This window comes from Pongo pygmaeus, chromosome 19, assembly GCF_028885625.2.
Source record: "Pongo pygmaeus isolate AG05252 chromosome 19, NHGRI_mPonPyg2-v2.0_pri, whole genome shotgun sequence".
In the NCBI taxonomy this organism is placed as follows: Eukaryota; Metazoa; Chordata; class Mammalia; order Primates; family Hominidae; genus Pongo; species Pongo pygmaeus.
In genome coordinates this window covers 48,208,411-48,221,333 of record NC_072392.2, presented here as the reverse complement: position 1 = coordinate 48,221,333, position 12,923 = coordinate 48,208,411, and the positions used below count along the sequence as shown (strand labels likewise).

The window sequence follows — 12,923 nt, the reverse complement described above, 5'->3', positions numbered from 1 at the left end:
AGGAGTTTGAGACCAGCCTGGCCAACATGCTGAAGCCCCGTCTCTACTAAAAATACAAAAGTTAGCCAGGCGTAGTGGTGAGTGCCTGTAGTCCCAGCTACTCGGGAGGCTGAGGCAGGAGAATCACTTGAGCCTGGGAGGCACAGGTTGCAATGAGCCAAGACTGCACCACTGCACTCCAGTTTGGGCGACAGAGTGAGACCCTGTCTCAAAAAAAAAAAAAAAAATCAACTAGGTAACCAAATTTGCAGAAGGCAGCCATCCTATAGCAGGGGCTAAAATGATTTCCAGCGATGGAGAAGCACCTCTGTTGTTTTCTAAAGGGAAATACATGCCTGTAATCCCAGCACTTTGGGAGGCTGAGGTGGGAGGATCATTTGAGCCCAGGAGTTTGAGACCAGCCTGGGCAACATAGTGATACTCCATCCTGACAAATAAAAAATTTAAAAATTAGCTGGGCACAGTGGCAGGCACCTGTAGTCCCAGCTACTCGGAAGGTGGAGATGGGAGGATTGTCTGAGCCCAGGAGTTCAAGGCTGTAGTGAGCTGTGTTTGCACCACGGCACTCCAGCCTGGGTAACACAGTAAGACCTTGTCTCAAAAAATAAACAAATACATAAAATAAAATAATGCAAAGAAACTACATCAGGAAACACGACTGGACTCGGTGGATCACGCCTGTAATCCCAGCACTTTGAGAGGCCGAGGCGGGTGGATCACCTGAGGTAAGGAGTTCGAGACCAGCCTGGCCAACATGCGGAAACTCCGTCTCTACTAAAAATACTAATATCAGCCGGGTGTGGTCGCGGGCTCCTGTAATCCCAGCCACTTGGGAGGCTGAGTAACGAGAATCGCTTGAACCCAGGAGGCAGATGTTGCTGTGAGCTGAGATGGCGCCACTGCACTCCTGCCTGGGCGACAAGAGCGAGACTCCATTTCAAAAAAAAAGAAAGAAAGGAACTACATCAGGAAACAATGCCACAGGACCTTGTGTTTGACCTCTTTTATTTCTCTCCTTGATACAGAAAGTACCCAGTTGGTGCCTAATAAATGCACACTAAAGGCTTTGCCTCCTTAGAGGTGCTGGAGTAGCAAGACTGGCTGGGAGCCACATGAAGTCCTGGAGCCACAGTGTCCTCTAGTGGGAAAATGAGGCCATAGCACCCCACAGAGCTGACTGAGACACAGTGAGGTGCCAGAGCTGGGCAGTTTCCCTAAAATGACCTGGATTAGTCTCAGTGCAGGCGCCAGGGCAGACTTCCAGGGCTGTTTTCATGCCTAGAAAACAAAAAACAAACAAACAATACACTTTACAGGACGTGTTTTTCTGCACGTATTACTCAGAAAGCCATTGCAGCCACATTTGCTCCTTAAAATTAATTGTCAGTCAATTTATGGGTCTAGGCGATGATTATAGGCTAGCATCACAGAAAGAAACCAGATGTTTGCTGGCTCTGATGGAAGTATACAGCACCCCCTAAGTATTTTTGCTACAGAATTGAACCTGAATCTGTTCAAATCTCTAGATCCAATTCACAGGAAATACATTGGTCATTAATGAATAAATATATTTAGAAGAGTATGTTGAATGACACCACAGGGATATGATCAGGAAAATCCGTACCATAGAAAACTACACGACAAATCACCTGGTTCTGTCAGCTATATATATATATATATATATATTTATATACATTTATATATATTTATATATTCATATATTTATATATATTTATATATTTATGTGTGTGTATATATATATATATATTTGATCCTGAGTTAAAAAAACCAAGTGGAAAAAAAAAAACTTGTTAAAGAGTTGGGGCGATCCAAACACTGTATATTTGATCTTAAGGAATTGTGGTTTTTTTGAGACAGGGTCTTGTTCTGTCGCCAAGGTTGGAGTGCAATGGTGCCATCAGGTCTCACTGCAGCCTCGACATCTCAGGCTCAATCAATCCTCCTACCTCAGCCTTCTGGGTATCTGGCACTATAGGCCTGCACCACCACGCCCGGCTAATTTTTGTATTTGTTGACATGGGGTCTTACCATGTTGCCCAGGCAACTCCTGAGCTTGAACTCCTGAGCTTAAGCGATCTGCCCACCTTCACCTCCCAAAGTGCTGGGATTACAGGCATGAGCCAACATGCTTGGCCAATAGTTCATATTTAAAGTGTGAAGATGGTATTGTGGTTTTGTTTTGTTTTGTTTTAAGATTATTTACATTTTAGAGGTACACACTGAAGTATTTTCAGATGAAATAATGGGCTATCTGGGATTTGCTCAGCATAATTCCAAAATGGGTGGGGGAACAATGAAACAGATTGACCATGTTGTTAAGTGTTGAAGTTTGGTGGTGGGTACATGTACATGACAGATCATTATACTATTTACTCTACTTTTGTTTTTATTTGAATATTTAAAAAAATCTTTTAAAAAATCCTTACTAAGGTAAGTTTTACTTTAATTCTCTTTGAGAGCCCATAGGTAACACCTTTAAAAGCCTTATTTTGCTGCCTCTGTGAGAAAACTATTTGACAGCGTCTGTAGGATGGGGAGTTATAGATTGCTTTCATCAAGCACATCTGAGAAGTATGGTCAGAATCGGGTGAACCTCTATGCTTTAAAACTTGAGGGTCAGGTGCAGTGGCTCATGCCCATAATCCCAGGACTTTGAGAGGCAGAGGTGGGAGGAGCGCCTGAGCTTAGGATGTTCGAGACCAGCTTGGGCAATACAAGGAGACCTCACCTCTACAAAAAAATTTAAAAAGCTGGGGGGGTGGTGGGCATGGGCCTCTAGTCCCAGCTACTCAGGAGGCTGAGGCAGGAAGATTGCTTGAGCCCAGGAGATGAAGGCTGCAGTGAGCCGTGATGGTGCCACTGAACTCCAGCTTGGGCGACAGAGACCCTGTCTCAAAAAAATAAATAAAACGGCACCATTTGAAAGAGCTTCTGTTCTTTTATTTACCCCTGGATAATAGGGTGGGAAGAGGCCAAGAACCAGTGGACAGATCATTTAAGGGCGGCTTTGACAAATGCTCTGACTCAAGGAAGCCAGTCGCACCTATGCTCCTGGCAATCTCCAGACTGTCTGCATGACCCTCTCTCCTGAGCAGTAACTCCTGACCAGAACTTCCCAAGAAAACCTCAGCAAGTGTATAGGTGGATTAACACCTCCTGCCTCCTTTGCAACCATCATTCTTCCCTCTGCACCAGCTTATATAAACACAGCTGTATCAGCAGCCCGCCAGCTGCCAACTCTCCTAGAAGATATTTGGCATTTTCCTATTCTGGCTAAAAATAAGCCTCAGGCTCTCCTGGGCATCTGCAGGTGGAGCGCTCATTCTGCCATGCTGGAGTTTTCTTAAGATGCTGTAAGTAAGAAACATGGAATTACTTGTATCATGTTCATGGCAGAAGCTCTGCTCCTTCCCTTGGGAAATGGTCACAAGCATAATCAAAGCTGAAAGGAGCCCTTCTGCCTGTCCCTAAAGGTCTTCACTCACTGGGTACTAACCTCGAACATGGCATCTGCAAACAGAGGGCATGGGTTCAAGTCCCAGTCCTTCTGCTTAGCTAGGTCTGGGACAGGTTCCTTAAACTCCTTTAGTCTTAGTTATCTTATAATGGGCATGATAGTAATATCTACACCTCTTGGTTATGACAAACAAATGATACGTGAAAAGGGCTTTGGAAACAGCTCTATAAATTTGCTAATTTTTTCCTTCTTCTTTTTTTTTTTTTTTTTTTTTTTGTTGAGATGGAGTTTCACTCTTATTGCCTAGGCTGGAGTGCAATGGTGCGATCTAGGCTCATCGAAATCTCCGCCTCCCAGGTTCAAGCAATTCTCCTGCCTCAGCCTCCCGAGTAGCTGGGATTACAGACATGCACCACCACACCTGGCTAATTTTGTATTTTTAATAGAGACGGGAGTTTCTCCATGTCAGTCAGGCTGGTCTCGAACTCCTGACCTCAGGTGATCCGCTCGCCTCAGCCTCCAAAAGTGCTAGGATTACAGGCGTGAGCCACCGCACCCAGTCTATTTTTTCCTTCTTATTACACTCTCCCACCCACCCCCTTGGACCGACAGGCTCTCATTTATACACTCAACAAACACTTGAGACATTTTAAGAAAAGAAAACTTCAGACCAATATCCCTCATGAACATAGGTTCAGATATTCTTAAAATGTTGGCAAGTCAACTCTAACATATATCAATAGGATAATACATCGTGACCAAATGGGGTTAATCTCAGCAGAGCAAGTTGGTTTAACATTTGCAAATCGATGCTGGCTGGGTGTGGTGGTTCATGCCTGTAATCCCAGCACTTTGGGAGGCTGAGGCAGGGAGATTGCTTGAGCTCAGGAATTTGAGACCAGCCTGGGCAACATTATGAGATCTTATAATGAGATTTTGTTTCTAAAATGTCAGCTAGGCGTTGTGGCACACGCCCATAGTACCAGTTACTTGGGAGATTGAGGTGGGAGGATTGCTTTAGCCTGGGTGATCGAGGCTGCAGTGAGCCGAGATCAAGGCTGCAGTGAGCCATGATTGCACCGCTGCGCTCCAGCCTGGGAGGCAGGGATCCCATCTAAAACAAAACAAAACCAAAAACTATGTTATTTACCATATTAACAGACTGAAGAAGGAAAACCATATGATAATCTCAATAGATGCAGAAAATCATCTGACAAAATTCAACATTTATTTATGACAGGAACTCTGAGGTGGTTGCTGTCCCAGGAGCAGCCTGAAGGTGGGCAAAGGGGGAAGGAGGGAGACCAGTTAGAAGCCTAGTCCATCAATCCCAGCTAGAGAAAGACTAGGGAGATAACTGGATCATGACGGTGGTGAGAGGTGGCCACTCTGATTATCTTGAAGGTAGGCCCAACAGGATTTGCTAATAGAATGATGTAGGGAGTGAGGGAAAGAAAGTATCCAATAAGGATGACTCGGATATTTTTGGACTGATCAACTGAAAAGCTAAAGTTGTGGTTAATAATGATGGGGAAGATGGTGAGCACAGCAGATTTTGGTGGAATAGATCAAAAGTTTAATTTTGGACATGTTAAGTTTGAGATATACATTCAGCATCCAAGGTAAGATGTCTAATAGGCAGAGGATATATAAATCCAAAGATAAAGAGAGAGACCATATTTGGGCTCTAAATTTGGGAGACTTCAGCATATAGTTGGTGTTTAAATTTAGGAGAGAAATAAAATTACCAAAAATCTGAGAAAAGACAGAAAAAAGGTGTCAAGGACTCAGCCCTGTGTCTCTTCACCATGAAGATATCTGATAGAGGAAGACAATCCAGCAAAGAAGCCCGGAAAATAGTGGCCAGTGAGGCAGAAAGAAAACCAGGAGATTGTGGAGGCCAGAAGCAGACACTGTTCTGAGGAGAAAGGAAATGTGTCAGATGCTGTTGCTGAGGGTAAGACGATGGCTGAGATCAGATGCTGCTGCTGAGGGTAAGACGATGGCTGAGATCAGATGCTGTTGTTGAGGGTAAGGTGATGGCTGAGATCAGATGCTCTTGCTGAGTGGTAAGACGATGGCTGAGAACTGATTGTTGAATTTGGCAATGTGGAGGACATTGGAGACCTTTACAAGAGCAGTTTCTGTATGGTAGGGGAGGTAACAAGCTGGGAGGAGTGGCTCAAGACAGAATAGGAACATCAATCTCTTCAAAAATTCTTCCAAAAAATAGAAAAGGAGAGAACACTTCCCAACTCATTCTGTGAGGCCGGTATTACCATGAAAAGTGTTACTTGGGGCCGGGCGCAGTGGCTCACGCCTGTAATCCCAGCATCTTGGGAGGCCGAGGCGGGTGGATCACGAGGTCAGGAGATCGAGACCATCCTGGCTAACACAGTGAAACCCTGTCTCTACTAAAAATACAAAAAATTAGCCGGGCGTGGTGGCAGGTGCCTGTAGTCCCAGCTACTCCGGAGGCTGAGGCAGGAGAATGGCGTGAACCCGGGAGGTGGAGCTTGCAGTGAGCTGAGATCACGCCACTGCACTCCAGCCTGGGAGACAGAGTGAGACTCCATCTCAGAAAAAAAAAAGAAAAGAAAAGTGTTACTTGGATAACAAAACTAGACAGAGACATCACAAGAAAACTACACAATGATACACCTTATGCTATAGATGCAAACGTCCTCAACAAAATACTAGCAAACTGAATCCAACAATATATAAAAAGGAGTATATACCATGACCAAACGGGATTTTCCCAGAAATGCAAGATTGGTTCATCATACAAAAATCAATGTAATACACAGACTGTATGAATGGAATAAAGGACAAAAAACAAATGATCATTTCAGTAAACAAAAAAAAGCACTTGATAAAATCCAATGTTGCTTCATTATAAAAACACTCAACAAACTAGGAAGAGAATTGGTTTAATCTGATAAAAGACATCTATGAAAGACCCACAGCTCGGCTTGGGCAACATGGCAAAACCCTGTCTCTACTAAAAAATACAAATATTAGCCAGAGGCTGGGTGCGGTGGCTCACCCCTATAATCCCAGCACTTTGGGAGGCCAAGGTGGGCAGATCGCTTGAGGTCAGGAGTTCAAGACCAGCCTGGCCATCATAGCAAAACCCCGTCTCTACTAAAAATACAAAAATTAGCTGGGCGTGGTGGCACGTGCCTATAATCCCAGCTATTTGGGAGGCTGAGACAAGAGAATTGCTTGAACCCTGGAGGCGGAGGTTGCAGTGAGCTGAGATTGCACCACTGTACTCTAGCCTAGGCGACACAGCAAGACTTCATCTCCGAAAAAAAACAAAACAAAACAGAATTAGCTGGGCGTGGTGGTGTGTGCCTGTGATCCCAGACACTTGGGGGCTGGGAGGCTTGCTTGAGCCCAGGAGGAGGAGGTTGCAGTGAACGAAGATCACGCCACTGCACTCCAGGCTGGATGACAGAGCAAGGCCCTGTCTCAAAAAAAAAAAAAAAAAAAAAAGAGGAAACCCACAGCTAACCCGTAACTTACTACTGAAAAGACTGAATGTTTTCCCCCCTAAGATCAAGAACAAAACAAGGATGTCTGCTCTTGTCATTTGTACTTAACATTGTACTAGGGGGTCTAGGCCGGGCAATTAAGAAAGAAAAATAAATAAAAGACATATACTTTGGAAAGGAAGGAATAAAACTACCTCTAATTGCAGATGATATGATCTTATGTATAGAAAATCCTTGACAAATGGGATCTAATTAAACTCAAGAGCTTCTGCACAGCAAAAGAAACTACCATCAGAGTGAACAGGCAACCTACAAAATGGGAGAAAATTTTCGCAACCTACTCATCTGACAAAGGGCTAATATCCAGAATCTACAATGAACTCCAACAAATTTACAAGAAAAAAACAAACAACCCCATCAAAAAGTGGGCGAAGGACATGAACAGACACTTCTCAAAAGAAGACATTTATGCAGCCAAAAAACACATGAAAAAATGCTCACCATCACTGGCCATCAGAGAAATGCAAATCAAAACCACAATGAGATACCATCTCACACCAGTTAGAATGGCAATCATTCAAAAGTCAGGAAACAACAGGTGCTGGAGAGGATGTGGAGAAATAGGAACACTTTTACACTGTTGGTGGGACTGTAAACTAGTTCAACCCTTGTGGAAGTCAGTGTGGCGATTCCTCAGGGATCTAGAGCTAGAAATTCCATTCGACCCAGCCATCCCATTACTGGGTATATACCCAAAGGACTATAAATCATGCTGCTATAAAGACACATGCACACGTATGTTTATTGCGGCATTATTCACAATAGCAAAGACTTGGAACCAACCCAAATGTCCAACAATGATAGACTGGATTAAGAAAATGTGGCACATATACACCATGGAATACTATGCAGCCATAAAAAATGATGAGTTCATGTCCTTTGTAGGGACATGGATGAAATTGGAAATCATCATTCTCAGTAAACTATCGCAAGAACAAAAAACCAAACACCGCATATTCTCACTCATATGTGGGAATTGAACAATGAGAACACATGGACACAGGAAGGGGAACATCACACTTCGGGGACTGTTGTGGGGTGGGGGGAGGGGGGAGGGATAGCACTGGGAGATATACCTAATGCTAGATGACGAGTTGGTGGGTGCAGCGCACCAGCATGGCACATGTATACATATGTAACTTACCTGCACATTGTGCACATGTACCATAAAACCTAAAGTATAATAATAATAATAAAAGAAAAAAAAAAAAAGAAAAAAAAAAATAAAACCATTCAACCAGTAAAAAAAAAAAAAAAAGAAAACTATTTTACACAAATTAAAAAAAAAAAAAAAAAGTATCAACACTCTGCCCCCAGTTCTAAAGATTCTGATTCATTTGGCCTGGAGTGGAGCCTGGGCATTGAAATAAAAACAAAACAAACAAACAAACAAACAAAAAAAAAAAAAAAAAAAGAAAATCCTAGGCCTGGTGTGGTGGCTCATGCCTAATCCCAGCACTTTGGGAGACCAAGGAGGGAGGATCACTTGAGCCCAGGAGTTGGAGACCAGCCTGGGCAACATGGCAAGACTGTGTTTCCACCAAAAAAAAAAAAAGAAAGAAAAAAAGAAAAAGAAAGAAAGACTAGCCGGGCACAGGGGCTCACACCTGTAATCCCAGCACTTTGGGAGGCTGAGGCGGGCCGATCACCTGAGGTCGGGAGTTCGAGACCAGCCTGACCAACATGGAGAAACCCTGTCTCTACTAAAAATACAAAAATAATTAGTCAGGCATGGTGGCACATGCCTGTAATCCCAGCTACTCGGGAGGCTGAGGCAGGAGAATCACTTGAACCCGGGAAGTGGAGGTTGCGATGAGCTGAGATTGCACCATTGCACTTCAGCCTGGGTAACAAGAGCAAAACTCCAAAAAAAAAAAAAAAAAAAAAAGAAAGAATAAAAAAGCTGGGTGTGGTGGCCTGTGGCTGTGGTCCCAGTTACTGGGGAGGCAGAACTGGGAGGATCGCATGAGCCTGGGAGGCAGAGGTTGCAGTGAGCCGAGATCATGCCACTGTACTGCAGCCTGGGCAACAGAGTGAAACCCTGTTATAAAAAAAGAAAAGAAAATTGAAAACATATGCCCATACAAAAACTTGTATATGAATGTTTGTAGCAGCATTATTGATAATAATGAAAAGGTGGAAACAACCCAAAATATCCATAATTTTTTTTTTTTGAGACAGAGTCTTGTTCTGTTGCCCAGGTGATCTTGGCTCACTGCAACCTCCACCTCCTGGGTTCAAGTGATTCTCATGCCTCAGCTTCCCCAATAGCTAGAATCACAGGCATGCACCACCACACCTGGCTAATTTTGTATTTTTAGTAGAGACAGGGTTTTGCCATGTTGGCCAGGCTGGTCTCAAACTCCAGCCCCAAGTGATCCGCCTGCCTTGGCCTCCCAAAGTGCTGGGATTACAGGCATGATCCACCGTGTCCGGCCGAAATATCCATAAATTGATGAACGATAAACATAATGTGATATTTCCATACAATGAAACATTACTCATCCATGAAAAGGAATGGAATGCTGATACATGCTGATACAAGGTTCATACGGATGAACCTTGAAAACGTCATGAAATCTGAAAGGAGCTAGTCACAAAGATCCACATATTGTATGATTCCATTTATATAAAATATTTAGAAGAGGCAAATCCGTAGAGACAGAAAGTAGATTAGTGATTACCAGGGGTTCAGAGAAAGGAGGATTGGGGAGTGACTGCTAATGGGTACAGAGTTTCTTTCGGGAGTGATGAAATGAAACAGTGGTGATGGTGGCACAAGTTTGTGACTATACTAAAAGCCACCGAATTGTACGTGCTAAAAAGGTGAATTTGATGGAGTGTGAGCTATATCTCAGGTTCTGAAAAGAGACATAATAGGAGACACTGAGGAAACTCTTTCAAGCAAGCTATAAAGGGAACAGAGAAATGCGGACGAAGAGATATTTTTTTTTTTCAGATGGGAGAAGTAATGTTTGTTTGTTTGTTAATAAATCCAGAGGAAAACAAATCAAAGATCCAAGAAAGGCAGGGGGAATTGTTGGAGGATGCAGACGACAGAGGCCAGACTCGAATGCGTAAGTGAAGGAGCTGCCTGTGGACAGTTTCTCTGTAGTCACAGAAGGGAAAATATAGCAGATATGTGCAAGCCCAGATAGGTGGGCGTGCACGGGATGAGAACAGGACAAGATTCTCTTCCAAGTGCTCTCCTTCAGAGAGCTTGGTCTGTTTTCCTTCAACATCTTGCTTATAGCCTCCTGTCTCAAAACGTGCTTGCCAAGAAAGTACACTTGCTTCCAGGAAAACAAGCAAGAAAGCAAGCAAACCAATCCCCTAAAATCATCTACCCTGATAGTTTTATTCTTTTCTTTTCCTCAAGACAGGGTCTTGCTCTGTCACCCAGGCACAATCATAGCTCACTGATGGCCCCAATAGCTTTAAAAAGTGAATTCCAGTCAGGCGCACAGTGGCTTATGCCTGTAATCCCAGCACTTTGGGAGGCTGAGGCAGGAGGACTGCTTTAGCTCAGGAATTTGAGCCTGGGTAATCTAGCAAGACCTCACCTCTTCTGAAAATTTTTTAAAATTCGTCAGGTGTGGTGGCATGTGCCTGTAGTCCCAGCTTCTCGGGAGGCTGAGGTGGGAGGAGTGCTTGAGCCCGAGAGGGCAAGGCTGCAGTGAACTATGATCGTGTCACTGTACTCCCGGCTGGGCAAGAGTGAAACCCCATCTCAAAAAAAAAAAAAAAAATTCCACCTCAAACTGGTCATTCTGAGTTCTTTCAACAATGTTATTTATTTCTATGTTATTTTAATCTATTTTCGAAATTAAGTTTTATTATCAAAGAGTAATACTTGCTCAAATAAAATCCAAAAGGTACAGAAAGCAAATCTCTCTCCCACCTGTCCCCAGCCCTCCTTCTTGAGGCCAGTTTATTGTATATCCTCTGAGAGGTAGTCTACGCATAATTGCATATTTATCCCTCCTCCCTTTTTTATTAATTAATTAATTAATTTATTTTTGAGACAGAGTCTCTCTCTGTCGCCCAGGCCGGAGTGCAGTTTTGCGATCTCGGCTCACTGCAAGCTCCACCTCCCGGGTTCAGGCCATTCTCCTGCCTCAGCCTCCCAAGTAGCTGGGACTACAGGTGCCCACCACCACATCCGGCTAATTTTTTGTGTTTCTTTAGTAGAGACGGGGTTTCACCGTGTGAGTCAGGATGGTCTCAATCTCCTGACCTTGTGATCCGCCCGCCTCAGCCTCCCAGAGTGCTGGGATTACAGGCATGAGCCACCGCGCCTGGCTCCCTCCTCCCTTTTTAAAACCGCAAATAGTATCCAGACTTACCTAGCGTTCTGCATCATGCTGTTGTCACTGAAGATACATCTTGGAGATTGCTTCATATCAGTACATACAGCACTGACACATTCGTTTTCATAACTGCCATGACATCATAGTCCTAAAACATGTTCACAGAATCCTTGAAATTTCTCCTTTTAAGAGGTGGCTCGATTCCCCTCCCCAAACATGTGTGCTGGACTTAGTGACATGCTTCTATAGAACATAATATGGCAGAAGCAATGATGTGTGCCCTCTGAGACTAGGTCAAACAAGACAGTGCAGCTTCCTCCTGTTTTCTATCTCTTGGGTCACTTGCTCCGGGGTCAGCCAACTGCCATGTCATTAAAGCAGCCCTGTGAAGAGAGGCCCATGTGGTGAGGAGCTGAGGCCTCCTGCCAATGGCTAATGTGCTGTCTTGGAAAGGGATCTGCCAGCCCCAGTCAAGCCTTCAGGTGACTGCAGCCCTGGTTGACAGTCTGAATACAATCTAATTAGTGACCTGGAGCCAGAATCACCCAGCTAAATTGCTCCCAAATTCCTGACCCACAGAAACTGTGAGATAACATATTTATTTTAAGCTGCTAAGTTTTGGAATAATTTGTTACGCAGCTATATATATATATATATATATATATATATATATAATATATATAAAATATATTTTTTTTGAGATAGGGTCTTGCTGTGTCACTCAGGCTAGAGAGCAGTGGCACAATCTCAACTCACTGCAACCTCTGCTTCCTCAGCTCATGAGATCCTCTCACCTCAGCCCCCTGAGTAGCTGGGGCTACAGGCGTGCAGTCCCATACCCGGCTAATTTTTTAACTTTTTATAGAGATGGATAGAGACCATGTTGCTTAGGCTGGTCTTGAACTCCTGGGCTCAAGTGATCCACCCGCCTTGGCCTCCCAAAGTGCTGGGATTCCAGGTGTGAGCCACCACACCCCGCCAGCAATAGATAATTAAGATGCATGTTTAAGATAAATGTGTCCTATCTCCTCCATCATCCCATTTCAATAGAAAAAGCCCTTGGCCAGCCATAAAGTGTGTCATGAATATGAAGTACAATGCTTCCTATCCCATTTTCTTTCCCCAGCTTTCTGATGGCAACCAGCACATACCTCTGAGTTTGTTCAAACCTGTTGCTCTCCAGTAACACAGTGTGGTCTGTGGGTCTTTGAGCCAAGTCTGTGCTGGCCCATCTCATATGCTCCCAGTTGATGACTTCCCTCAGAGATGTTGGTGTATTCATCAGTACTTCCACCAGCAATTCTCTGGGTTGGTGTCAGAACCATGTAACAATAAGTTTTTGAAATGTTCAGGAAGTGAAATCAGCTAAGAAACAAATTTGGCTTTCTGAGCCCTTTCCCATCTCCGCTGATCTGGGCAGGCCTCCCTGCAGTGTGGAGAGGACCTGTCAACTATACTCTGAGAATAAAGATTTCTTTTTTTTAAAAAAATCTCATCTTTTCCCTGGAGTGGAAAGGCAGCTAATAGCATTCAGATATTTTGAGATGAAACTGTTACCATGGGAATGTTTCCATATCT

At 43.9% G+C, this 12,923-nt stretch overlaps 1 long non-coding RNA gene across 1 annotated transcript; it reads right to left on the bottom strand.

Annotated features, from left to right (window-relative positions):
* Window positions 1-996: 996 nt before the first annotated feature.
* On the bottom strand, window positions 997-12,661 carry LOC134738713 (uncharacterized). The gene is made up of 3 exons (XR_010124651.1): window positions 12,497-12,661; window positions 11,382-11,493; window positions 997-1,278 (listed from the first exon to the last, which is right to left on the bottom strand). It is a non-coding gene; the product is annotated as an uncharacterized LOC134738713 (long non-coding RNA).
* Between the last annotated feature and the right edge of the window lie 262 nt (window positions 12,662-12,923).